Below are 13,543 nucleotides of genomic sequence, written 5' to 3'. Positions count from 1 at the left end.
GTCTCATGTCTTACAGCTCCCCTGTGTTGTCACCAGGCCAAGCCAAGCCAGACCCTTTCCCTGGACAATAGGTGGTAGCTCTGGTTTCCTTTGTCTGACCAATGGCTTCCCTTTGCCATCTGCCCTCTTGGGTTCCTGTGAGAAAAGAAGCCCTTTTTGCAAACAAAGGAGGCGATAAAAGCTCCCGGTCCCTTCCTTCATTTGCATTTTCAATGTGCTTGAGGAATGGCAGGTCATAAACCAATTTCACTGCCCTTGACCAAATTAATTGTTAGGATTAGGATTTATGTTTTTTATTTAGTGCTTTTCTTACTTGGGATGACCTGAAGCAGTGAGTCAGACGCCGATAATAAAGTGAAGGTGTGTGCAGAAGCCATTATATGTGTGCTCACTAGTAACCGCAGACAGAAGCAGCTGATCTTTTCTCTTAATGCAAATCAATGGTGCTTAGAATTACTGCCTATTTTTGGAAATTTGCCCTCAGCTAGAGGTGCATTGAAAACTGTCGTGAAAGCAGCCTTGAATGTGCACGACAGAGGAGTTCCCCAAAACTGGAGATAGGCATATAAATGTGGAGCAAGGTGGCAATTGAACAGTGGGTGTTTAATGGAATTTGCTCCAGATATCCAGATCTTGGAACAAAATTGCAAATTTATTTACAGTATTCATACATTTAGAAACTGTCTTTCATTAAAAAACAACAAGGCAGCTTACAGAATGGAATCAATGCAACAAAACAGGAAGACCCTAAAAGCTCAAATACCAGAATTTCCTACAGAGATGGTACTAAAAAAGCTGAAAGCAGTCAGGCATAGGCATGTTTTAACCAATTACCCATGGTGCCCACTGCATATCTATGGGAATGCCATTCCACCTCAGGCACCCCCTAACTTCGGCCCTCCAGATGTTGTGGACTACAATTCCCATCATCCCTGACCACTGGTCCTGTTAGCTCGGGATCATGGGAGTTGTAGGCCAAAACATCTGGAGGGCCACAGTTTGGGAATGCCTGTTCCACAGCATGGTGGCCACTCCAGAGAAGACTCTTCATTGAACTGCTGCTAGACAGGTCTTCTCCAGGCATGACATGATTAGGAGTGTCTCTCCCAAGCATCTCAGTGAATGGGCTGAATTGCTCTGCTTTCCTATGGACCACATCAGTGAGGCTGAGATGGGGGTCTTGTCATCTGGGCAGCCCAGGAGCTCCATACACATGGCCAAGGCTTGCGCCTTGGGGAGGTTGCTTCAGAGTTGCTAACACAGCAGTTTGACTTCACCCCTGGTGGTGCACTCCAGTGTCTCTCGAGACAGATGGTTGACAACAATAAATAAAGAGACTTGGCCACCATGTTACTTGCCTTGGTAACTTCTAGACTGGATTATTGTAACACACTTTACACAGACCTGTCTTTGAAGAGGTTTCAGCATCTGTTGCTGGTCCAGAATATGGCAGTCTGGTTTCCACTTGGACTGGCCAGTCATTCCTAAAGCCCGGACCTTTATTAAGGCAAGCATGTGCTGCTCTACCACTGACCAACGGTCCTTCAGCAGACTTTGCTACTCAAGGCTGTTGTCTATAAATCTGCTGAAGTTCCTGCCAGGGACCTTTCTGTGCAGAAGTCCTGCCTCTGATTGGCTCCGGCCTCCCCTAGATCTATTCTCCCTGCCTGAAGCGCAACCAGTCAGAACTGGTTTCAGCCCACTGCTCTGGAGACGAGATATTCCTAGTTCCTGGATGCAGGGCCGTCTTAAGTGCCCCTGGCGCCGTGGTGCAACGGATCTCTCCGGCGCCCCCCGCCCCGTTTCCCAGCGTGGTGGGCGGGCGGGCACAGCACGGTTACCACAGGCGCTGTGCGCGGCGGGCGGGCAGGCACAGCGCGGTTGCCGTGGGTGCAGCTGCGTGGTGGACCGGCGGACCGGCCGGCCAGCAGGTGGGCGCAGCTCGCGGCACCCCCCTGGCGGGCCGGCGCCGTGGTGCCCTGCGCCACTCAGCCTGGCCGTAGGGCCGGCCCTGCCTGGATGTGTAATCATATGGCCAGTACAGGACTGTACCAAGGTTACTGTGGCTTCTGGTATCCCCCGCAGCGCACTGTACAGTAGCAGCAGGAAAAGAAGATGATTTATTTAAATAAATGAATGAAATCCACTTAAGATTCCCATAAACTTGCTAGACTTGCTTGTGGGTTTCCCATAAACTCCTGGTTGGCCGATATGAGAACAGGATACTAGACTACATTGGTCCAGCAGGCTCTTCTATGTTCTTAAGGACTTCTGACCGGGGTGTATGCTGAAATGCATTTGGCAAACATCTTCACGTCCTTTTTAGCACAGTTAATATCCTTATAGAAATTCATGATGTGTTTGCCTTTATAAAGTCCACCTGTCACCACAGGCGCTTTTGCAGTGCTAATGGCACCACATAACTTTCTCCTGCTGGCTCTCCACCTCCATTTGAACTTGAAAGTATGCCTCTTAGAGGCATGAATAAAATTTTATTCCCTGCTCTTTTGCGAGAAGGGATGGGCTCTAAGAAGTCACCTTCACATGTTCTGGCTAATTACCCATTTCCTCCCCAAGGTAAGATATCTTTAGAAAACTGTTGAATAGCTGAAGACAGCCAATAATGGGATTGGCCTTCTGCACAACTAACCAGTCACGCAAGTCTGAAGTCAGGTAAGAAAGATATAGTTAAAATGGGGGCAGGCGGAATGGACAGCTTTGAAGAGAAGAGGCTCGAGTCTCTACGGACAGCAGCTACCTGAGCAAATCAAATGCATCGATTCCCTCCCCTTTCTGTTTGTGAAAATCAGTGATGGCTACAGTCAGTGAAAATCAATGTAATTCGCCTAACAGGCAAAAAGAAAAAGACTCTTTTGCTTATTCAGCTACAAACCGACCAAACGCTGGCAGGTCAGCCCTGATCCTGTGCCTATTTCATGTAAGGCATGAAATAAATCTAGTTGGAGAGGAATTCCAGCAGGAGCTGCTCGATGTTTATTGCCTTGCATGATGAAAAGGTGCAAGAGCGATTTGGGAAAGCAAGGATTTTATGGCTTGGGGAACTAAGCAGTCTTTGAATAAATGGAGGTTTGAGCAGAGTCCTTAACCGTGGGAGATCGAAGGAAGATACCAGGTACCATTTGGGAAAGGGCTGGAGCTCAGCGGCAGACCATCAAAATTACATGAAGAAGGCGCAGGGTTCAACCCTTGGTTTCTCCCAGAGTGGATTTGATTTAAATCATGATTTAAATCACTAGTCAGTAAGACTTGATTTAATTTTTTTTTTTACAGAAAGACTCATTCTTGCTGGTATAATCTTAATATTTACAACCAAAAGAAGGTTTCATTTTTGGAATAATAAATGTTCAGAGTAGTTTTTACAGTTCTATCAAAAATTACCGATTTTGTTATGCTATAAGAAAGACATAGACTGATAATTATGACATTAATGTGAGGTTTAATAAGTTCACTGTTTATATTTGGATAACATTTCTGCTGTACTTTATTGGAAGGAGAAAAAAACAATCCTTTCCTTAATAACAATTTAAACAATTAATTTAACTAAAACAATAGCATTATAGCATATGTATCCATGTTTGTTAACTGATGTGGTTAAGCTTTTTTAAAAAACAAACAAAACAAAACTTAGACTGAGATTTAGCACACATGAAAAACATAAAAGAAATCCTTATTTCCTGATGAATAGCCTTTGGACTATAATGTAACTTAAATAGAAAACTATCTTTAAAAAGATTTTTCCTCCAAAAGCATTTTATTTTAAAAAATCTGATTTTTTTTAAAAAAAATCTGATTTAAATGAAAAAAAAATCCATTTTTTTTTTAAAAAACCATTGATTTTTATCCACCCTGGGTTCTCCAGATTGGGGAGGGGGCGGAGCTCCTATCTGAAATCCTAGAGAGTCTCTGCCAGCTGGTATAGACAATACTGAGCTAGATGGACCCATGCCCTGATTCAGTAGAAGGCAGTTTCCAATGCTCCAATGGGCCTCCCAAAGGGAAGGCTGGTTTTAGTGGGATTCTTCTTATTATTTATTAAATTTGTATGATTCTATACAATGGAATGATTCTAGAGTAAGTGCATTTTCGCGCATGAAACTGAAATTGGGTTGTGCCTTGGTTGTTTGATAACAGGAATGTAAAAAGTGACATCTCCTTGGTGGGACATCTGACTCCTTGGACTGTCACTGTTCCACTGTGGAACGTCATGTGGATCCAGAATTGGCCTCCACAGTCACTTATGGACTCAATGTTAAAACCATGTTTATAGAGGACAATCTTACTCGGCTACGAGTGATCGCCAAAGAAGAAGAAGACTATCTTACATTCACAGCGCTCACACATGACACACGTACAGTGAGAGAGGTCCAGGTGAAACCTCTAATTTTCACTTGGGGCTGCAATGTTAGCACATTTATTATATTATATTCTCTATTTATTAAAATATTTTACAATCTCCTTTCATCACTTACGTACGGGGTGGTGTACAAACTAAAGCGAAAAATGATCACACCACCATAGATAGGACCATAAAATATAAATCCATGAAATCCAATCAAAACAGCTTTACATGACAGTAAAGCACTTCTCTGGCCTCGATGAAAACGCAGAATTCACTTCAGAGGAAACATGAATAGAGTTGCACTTTAGGTTATTTTAGAAATTATTTAATTTCTTATTGCACATTTGAATTCTTTTTTGTTTCAGGAATCAAATGTCTTGAGTTATCTATGGTTCTATACATACCATACATTTAAATCACATGGCTTCCCCCAAAGTGCCTTTCAAAGTGTAGTTTATTTCTCATATAGCTACAACCCCCAGCCTCCTTAACAAACATTTTTGGGTCACTTCTGGGTTCAATGTTCTGTGTGTGTGTTTGCAGTCAAACACATATTGAAAGGGGGTTGCTTGTATACTTCCTGGGGAATTACAGTCAAACCACACCTTCCTAACAAGCACCATATCTGTGCCTAAGTTGCCTTAGTGGATTAGTTTGAACAACTAATCAACTGATCCCTGAGGCCAGAAATAACAATTATCTTGGCAAACCTGTGTATCCAAATTAATGTACTGTAATGAGAATGCAAGGGCAAGGGGCAGATTTATGGGAAGGGTTTGGTGAGCCTGCTCTTCCTGTAGCTGTTGATTCTTCTCAGGTAGAAACCTTGCCCCATTCCTGCTTCTCAGATTGGTTTCTCAGTCTACTTTTGGAACATGACTGGGGTTGGGTAGTGAATGACAGCATGGGGCCATTTGCTAGAGAATTCATGAATAAGGGAAATAATAATAATAATAATAATTATTATTATTATTTATACCCCGCCCATCTGGCTGGGTTTCCCCAGCCACTCTGGGCGGCTTCCAACAGAAAAATAAAACACAGTAATCTATTAAACATTAAAAGCCTCCCTGAACAGGGCTGCCTTCAGATGTCTTCTAAAAGTCTGGTAGTTGTTTTCCTCTGTTGGGAGGGCGTTCCACAGGGCAGACATCTGTTGTTGGGAGGGCGTTCCACAGGGCAGGCGCCACCACCGAGAACGCCCTCTGCCTAGTTCCCTGCAACTTGGCTTCTCGCAACGAGGGAACCGCCAGAAGGCCCTCGGTGCTGGACCTCAGTGTCCGGGCAGAATGACGGAGGTGGAGATGCTCCTTCAGGTATACTGGACCGAGGCCATTAAGCAGCTCCCTCATGTCTCTATGCACATGTAACCACAGTGAGCCTCCTTCCACCACAAAGTTAGGCTTGAAATAAGCATTCTTTATACTCTCTCTCTCTCTCTCTCTCTCTCTCTCTCTCTCTCTCTCTCTCTCTCTCTCTCTCTCTCGTACTTCTTCCATGGGCTAATAATAATAATAATAATAATAATAATAATATATTATTTATACCCCGCCCATCTGGCCGGGTTCCCCCAGCCACTCTGGGTGGCTTCCAACAAAATATTAAATTACAGAAATCCATCAAACATTAAAAGCTTCCCTAAACAGGGCTGCCTTAACATGCCTTCTAAAGGTCTGGTAATTGTTATTCTCTTTGACCTCTGCCTCGTTCCCTGTAACTTGGCTTCTCGTAGCGAGGGAACCGCCAGAAGGGGAGCCACATCCACATTAGAGTTAAGGAAACCCATGGTTGCAAATTCTGCCTTTCCTCATAACTTCTAGCACTATCCTCAGCATATATGACCTGACCGTTCTTTCTTCTGAATGCTCTGATGAGCTTCTTCTCATTTTTTAGACTTGTGGCTAGTAAGCGGAGTGCCCGGATGACTCCTAACAATTATTTTTGGTTATTTCCGGCCTCTGGTTTCTGGTGCCCTTTATATTAATTTCTGTAGCTGTGGGTTGCACTACAGTCGCCTATAAGGTTACATTTGGTTTAACCTTTTGAAGTGAGATGGATAGCATATGAGATTTCTTTAAATAGATCAAATTATATATAGATCATATAGATACAAAAGGGCACAACAGAATGAGGATTCCAAATGTCAGCTCTTGATCTTCAATTTAAGCTTGCATTGGTAACTTTTGCTACCAACTTTGAAGTTACTTGGGAGGCGTGACCAGTCTGATATCCATTCATTATTTTGAGTCAAATATTTATATTCTGCAACTTAATATTTTGACCTCACCTTTCCACCATGGATCCTCAAGATGGCTTACAACAGGCACCCTCAACCTTTTTGGGTCACTGGGTACATTTGGAAATTTAAGAAACTGCTATGGGTAGCACAAAATGTCAGTTTCACAGAAGAAAATTGGTGGTCTTCCAAGCCTCCCCACCCAACAAACAGGGAATGCATCCCCCCAAAGAAGCACAGGCAAAAATGCAGCAAACTTCCCTTTTAGAGCAGGCATCCCCAAACTGCGGCTCTCCAGATGTTTTGGCCTACAACTCCCATGATCCCTAGCTAACAGGACCAGTGGTCAGGGATGATGGGAATTGTAGTCCACAACATCTGGAGGGACGAAGTTTGGGGGTGCCTGTTTTAGAGCCTTAAAGCTTAAAACCAACCATCTGGCTTGGCCCTGGAAGCAAACTGGTAGCAACCAGTAGAGCTGAAACAGGCCTGTTGTAAATACTGTAATGCTTTACACTACACAGTAATCTGGCACCACACAATAATCTGGAAACATTTCTGAACATCTTTTAAAGAGAGCCCTATATACAGAATTTTACATATACCAAAGGTGGATGGGGTGTGAATGACCACAAAAAGGTCTGATCTCCCCAAGAAGGGACTTGGCTGGGACATCAGGAAAAGCTGCTGAGAACTATCCAAGGCCACTATTCTAGGGTAATGCTGGACCCAGGAGTGTTCCCAAACTGTGGACCCAAAACAAGCAAAACCCCTGCATCTGGATCAGTACAGCCTCAAATCAGACAACAGTTTGTCAGATTTAAGCTCCAGTCTGTTTACCTGGTCCAAATTTTACTTCTTTCGCATCTTTGAGGGCAGGTTAAAATGAGAGGTGTTGCTGAGTGTCATCAGCCTATTGATGACACAACTAAATCTCTGGACAAACTCACCCAGCAGTTTCATATAGATGTTGGGAACATAATGGAATCTTGGCCAGGGGGTGAAAGAGCCTTAGCACAATGTGTTCTCAATCCTCCCCTCCAGGAATGGCTGGAGTCACCAAAACATAATATATATTAATCCCAGTTCCATGGGAAGGTTCAGAATGATGCCATAGCAAATCACATTGAAGATCACTGAGAGTTCTAGGTTTAAAAGATTGCGCTCCCTCTATCAATTTCCCAAGATAGGTCTTCTGCCCTTGTTTCACTCTCATATCCAGGCTAGAAGCAAGATTGATGATCCAGACAATTGGTTTCCTTCAGGAATACCTGGAGCTGAGATGCCATTACATGCTCCATTGCCTTGCCCAGGAATGGTGAATTAGAGACTGGAAATAGTTTTTTAGGTTGGGACGATCCAGTGGAGGTTTTTTTTAAAAAGAGAGAGAGGTCTCACAACAGCTTCCTCCATAATCTCCTCCAAGGAAGCATTTAGCTCCTCAGCCACTCATGATGCTGGTTCTCCCTCTTCAATCAGTTGAGAAGGGCAAGAGAGAGGAGTACAAATGGCCAGTTTCACCTCTCCAAAAAAAAATATCCAGTCCACATCCTTAGGTTACCCAAACTGTTTAAAGCAGGACAAGAGGAAACCATTGGCATGTTCAGAATTCCCACTCTGATTGTGATGTCCAAGTCAGAATGTATGGGAGTGCAAAGTAATCCTGTTTTGGTTCTGCCTTATTTATTTCCTGTATAATAATAATGATAGGTTTAAATATTTTATTCTGCCTTTTTTTAAAAAAAAAACAAATCAGAGCAACTTACAAAATTGAAGACATTGCAAAAGAAATGAAAAAGGAAATTAAGCAAAACCATGTGTGTGTGAATTTCCACTCATACAACGGGAATTGCTCTTCCTTTTCTCCTTCCTGAAGTGCTCCATGGACCCCCAGAATCAGATCCATTGGGTCCCTCATCTCTCCAGAGCAGATTTTGAGGATATGCAGGGAGGAGGCGAAGAAGATAAAGTCCTGTTGCATGAGTGGAGGTCTATTCTGCTTGCACATGGGCACCACTGAATGCAACCCACTGTGACAACTGCACACAATAACACTGCGTTATAATCCAAATCATTGCCACATTAAAATTGAACCATACAATTGTTTTTTTAAGAAAAGGAATGCCCTATAAAATGTTCTAAAACTAAACCAAGATTGAAGGGGTGGTGGTGGTCACAATCAAGGTGCCGCCAATATAAAGTCCTTGCTCCATATTGACTCCTAACTTGTAACTCTTAAAGAAAGATGATAGGCCCAAGGATATATAGGAAGATGTTCAGGGTGAGCTGTATAGGTTAAGGCCATCACCACGGAACTGGGTCCAGAAGCATTTAAGAGAAACATGGCCTCATGTGTCACAATTCCCAAGTGGTAATATTGTTCTTGCAGACTTCTAACATGCCTATTCTATTTTCACATTGAACATCATCCCTTCTTTTCCCCACTACACATCGTCTGAAGACCTTTTAACACCTGTGCTATATTAAGCTGACCATAACAGTTTCCTGGGTTCCATGATCACTGCAGAAGGTGTCAGCAGTCACGAAATTAAAAGATGCCTGCTTCTTGGGAGAAAAGCAATGACAAACCTAGACAGCATCTTAAAAAGCAGAGACATCACCTTGCCAACAAAGGTCCGTATAGTTAAAGCTATGGTTTTCCCAGTAGTGATGTATGGAAGTGAGAGCTGGACCATAAAGAAGGCTGATCACCAAAGAATGGATGCTTTTGAATTATGGTGCTGGAGGAGACTCTTGAGAGTCCCATGGACTGCAAGAAGATCAAACCTACCCATTCTTAAGGAAATCAGCCCTGAGTGCTCACTGGAAGGACAGATCGTGAAGCTGAGGCTCCAATACTTTGGCCACCTCATGAGAAGAGAAGACTCCCTGGAAAAGACCCTGATGTTGGGAAAGATGGAGGGCACTAGGAGAAGGGGACGGCAGAGGACGAGATGGTTGGACAGTGTTCTCGAAGCTACGAACATGAGTTTGACCAAACTGCGGGAGGCAGTGGAAGACAGGAGTGCCTGGCGTGCTATGGTCCATGGGGCCATGAAGAGTCGGACACGACTGAACGACTAAACAACAACAGTTTCCTGAAAAAGTGCACCCCATGAAAAATGTTTAATAAGGTATTTAATCTCACCATGGATCTAGTTGTACTTAGGAAAGAACAGCTGCAACTCAATCGTTCAGCAACATTACCAGTAGCTATGCAGATAGGCAGTGGTGCCGCAGAAGGGTAGGAGCATTTTGTCATTTTAAATGCCTGCGTACTGGAGTCAAAACACAGATGCATCCCTTCCAGAGATTGAACAAGAGACCTTGGAGTGGACTGATTTCTGGTGCATGTTTGTGAATATATGAACAAAACAGGAATGGCGTTTTACCAGAAAAATAGAAACTGCCTCTGGTAAATACAAGACTGTTGAAACGTATCAAATGTTCACATTTCCATATTCCCATAAAAAGATATGCTGTGCACCAAAGGCAGCTTCCAAAGATTTCTGAAGCACAGCCAGCCACATGCAGAACTTGTGATGCTACAAAAGCACAGGCGATGGCCTCCAAAACCTCATTGCCCAGAAAGTGCCTCAGGTGTGTGTGTGTGTGGGGGGGAAGGCACTCCTGGCCATCCCTAGAACCTGAATGTGGAAGAACAAGCTAGGACCTCCCAGTTTTGAACTTGGTTGACTAAGGATGGAGAAATGACACCAATGACAAGTCTGCCTCCCTCTCCTAGGAAATGGTGGTATCTGGCTATATCCCCCCTTCAATGTAGATGGGTTCAGCTGCAGTGTGCTCAACCTTACTCACTCTGCTGCAGCTCCAGGACACTGGTTGAACCAGTTCTGATGTTAAAAGATCTAGAATCATAGAATTATAAAGTTGGGAGGGACCTTGAGGGTTATCTAATCCAACCTCCTGCAATGCAGGAATCTCTCTCAACTAAATCTCACCTAGAAGTGTTGTTGCAACAGTATTTCCTCAAATTGGTGACAGCCAGCCACCACTGCAGAGCTTGAAGGGAATGTGTTACCTTTACTGATAGGCAGGGGGAGCCAGAGAAATCATAGAATTTTAGAGTTGGAAGAAGCAAGGAATGCCTCAGGCAGCATGGCGCAAGGGCAGAGTTGCTGACTGGCCATCCAGCCTCACAAGATGCCAACAGCCTGCACCATTGGTGGCAAACCAGTTAGCAACTAACTGCACACTTGCATGATGCTGACTGAAGGGGTCTCAGCCTCAACTGCCACTTCCTGGCAGATATCAGATAGGGCAGGAGTTCCCCTTCCCCTTTGATTGTCCTGCAGCAGTAGCCAGCATTTCCCACCAGCAAGTCATTTTGCCAGCTGCCACTAATGATAAAATCCAAGTATGTATGGCCAGGCCCACAGAAAGGCAAAAAGAGGGCATCGTCTTGCCTTTATTTACACATGAAGACATTTCTTCAGAACTGTTGTCTTGCTCTGGTGCAAGACATTATTATTATTATTATTATTATTATTATTATTATTATTATTATTATTATTATTATTACAACGGGCAAGCATCAACCAGCATATCTGAAAGCTGCTTTGGCCATACCCAAGGACATTTTGCTACAAGGAAGGCAAAACTTGCAAATGGGCCCAATCTGTTTGTGGCAAATTTCTTCCTGGCTCTGGATATGGCAACCATGGGGAACCATAACAAAGTCCAGTAGAGTGCAAAAGAGGCAAAACAAGGTTAGAACTACGGTGCAGAATGAAGGGAGGGTTTGTTTCTTGGCCAACTGCACTGTAAGTGCCAGGTGCAGTCGGCTTTTAAAGGTGGCCATTGGACCAGAGTGTAAATTTGTGCCTCCCGGTCCATCCACCAAGCTCAAGCCCCTCAGGTGCCCATGACTGGGCAGTTTGAACTGGAGTACTTGGTGAGCAATCCCACCTTGCAATGCGGCTGGCTGGGTGATGCCCAACCACCAATGTGACTCCCAGCATCTAGGAAAGGCAGTCAGTGTAGGAGGGGCCACAACCACTGCCCACCTGGAACAGGGTAAGTGGCCATTTTTGTTAAGCTGCTGAAAACAGTTTGCTACCTTTGACTGTAGCAGCAGGCGATGACTACCGTTTTGATTCCTAATGGAAATTGATTGGAGACCAGTTCTACAGACTGACCCAAAGAGCCTCAGGTGCATGCAACTGTATGTTTATATGACATAAATTGGTCAAGAGAACCACATTAGGATTTTTCAGTATTGTGACTTTAAGATGGGTTTGCCTTCTGTACCAACCATTCTGCATTGCAGGGGGTTGGACTTGATGACCGCGAGGTTCCCTTCCAACTTATGATTCCATGATTCTCCTCTATTTCATTCATTTTCTACAGCAGCCTGCTCCTTTCTTCCTTGCTGTATCTTCTCTTTTGTGAATTCCATTGAGCTGGAAGCCTTCTCCTAGAAACTCCCCACTTGTGACATCTTTTTCATTACTCTCCCTAATTTTTGATGAATACAGACCTGCTTCCCAGAGTTCCTGCGCATCTATTCTCCTGAGAATGCCTGCCCTTTATTGATGGCTCCTGCACTCCTTCCAGCTCCTATTATTCTCCTTTGGATTGTGCCCCAAACTGTGTTTGTGAACTCATTAGACCTTTGCATGTTGACATAATGATAGCTACTGATTTGTGTGCTGCAAAGACTGCCTCTAGTGTCTTTAAATGTCAACATTAATGTCTTATGTGTGAACTAAAATCCCCCAATACTGGCAGTTTAATGATCTTTCTAGATAAAAGCTGAAATTGTAATAACTATGTAAATTTCAGCCCAAGGGAAGCAGTATTCTCATAGTGATCCCAAAACAAAAGTGTAGGAGTCATCAGCCTCTGCTGGCTACATCTGTTTAGAAAACCAAAAGCTAAGAGTTTTAGTTTTCCACATGAAACTCAAAAATGACACGAAAATACAATTGCATTTCAGTTTGGGAGTGACTGGTTTTGTATTTTTGTATACTGAAAAGCTAATATGCAGCAAACACTTTTCTGTCTGTCACCAGGAATGATTGACAACCTGAATTCCTTAATGAAAAATGGTGCATTTCAATTGAATACCATTATTAAAACTGGAAACTATCTTTCAAGAATTACAGCCATCTCAGCTTCAAATGTCTGCTGATGCTTTATCTTCAGCTTCCTCTCAGACATGATAAGAAGTGAGAGCACTTTGTGACTTGGAAATCAAGAACGATGTGGCCATATAGTAATGGGAGACTCTTTTCCATTTTGGTTTCTCATCTTTCCAATCTTTAGATGTGATTTTCTGCTAATGTACACATGACTTTATGCCATTTTGTACACATTTCTGCTAATCAATTCCCCCATATGAGGCACTTTTGTGTGTTATTTGCATGAACATATGCATTTTTAGACACATTTTATCCCACTAGATGCATTTCTGTATACCTCATTTGTTTGGAGAACTGAATTGGAAAATTCATAGGAAGTGTGAATTTCACAGGATGGTTGTGTTCCAGTTCCTATATTGCTTCAGAAAGTGTGAATTGGGCAGGCTCAACTTTAAATGCAAACTAATTGCGCTGTGGTTAAACCACTGAGCCTAGGGCTTGCTGATCAGAAGGTTGGCGGTTCGAATCCCTGTGACGGGGTGAGCTCCTGTTGCTTGGTCCCAGCTTCTGCCAACCTAGCAGTTCGAAAGCACGTCAAAATGCAAGTAGATAAATAGGAACCGCTACAGCGGGAAGGTAAACGGCGTTTCCATGTGCTGCTCTGGTTCGCCAGAAGCGGCTTTGTCATGCTGGCCACATGACCTGGAAGCTATACGCCGGCTCCCTCGGCCAATAATGCGAGATGAGCGCGCAACCCCAGAGTCGGTCACGACTGGACCTAATGGTCAGGGGTCCCTTTACCTTTTTACTAATTCAAATTTATCTCCCCCCCATTCCCTCCAG

At 43.6% G+C, this 13,543-nt stretch overlaps 1 protein-coding gene across 1 annotated transcript in view; it reads right to left on the bottom strand.

The window, feature by feature from the left end:
* GLRA1 (glycine receptor alpha 1) overlaps nt 1–13,543 on the bottom strand; it is an 84,896-nt gene that overhangs the window by 24,890 nt on the left and 46,463 nt on the right. The gene's annotated exons all lie outside the window — the stretch shown is intronic.

The sequence above is a fragment of the Zootoca vivipara genome, chromosome 2, assembly GCF_963506605.1.
Source record: "Zootoca vivipara chromosome 2, rZooViv1.1, whole genome shotgun sequence".
NCBI classification, from domain to species: domain Eukaryota; kingdom Metazoa; phylum Chordata; class Lepidosauria; order Squamata; family Lacertidae; genus Zootoca; species Zootoca vivipara.
This window is presented reverse-complemented; position numbering and strand designations above follow the sequence as displayed.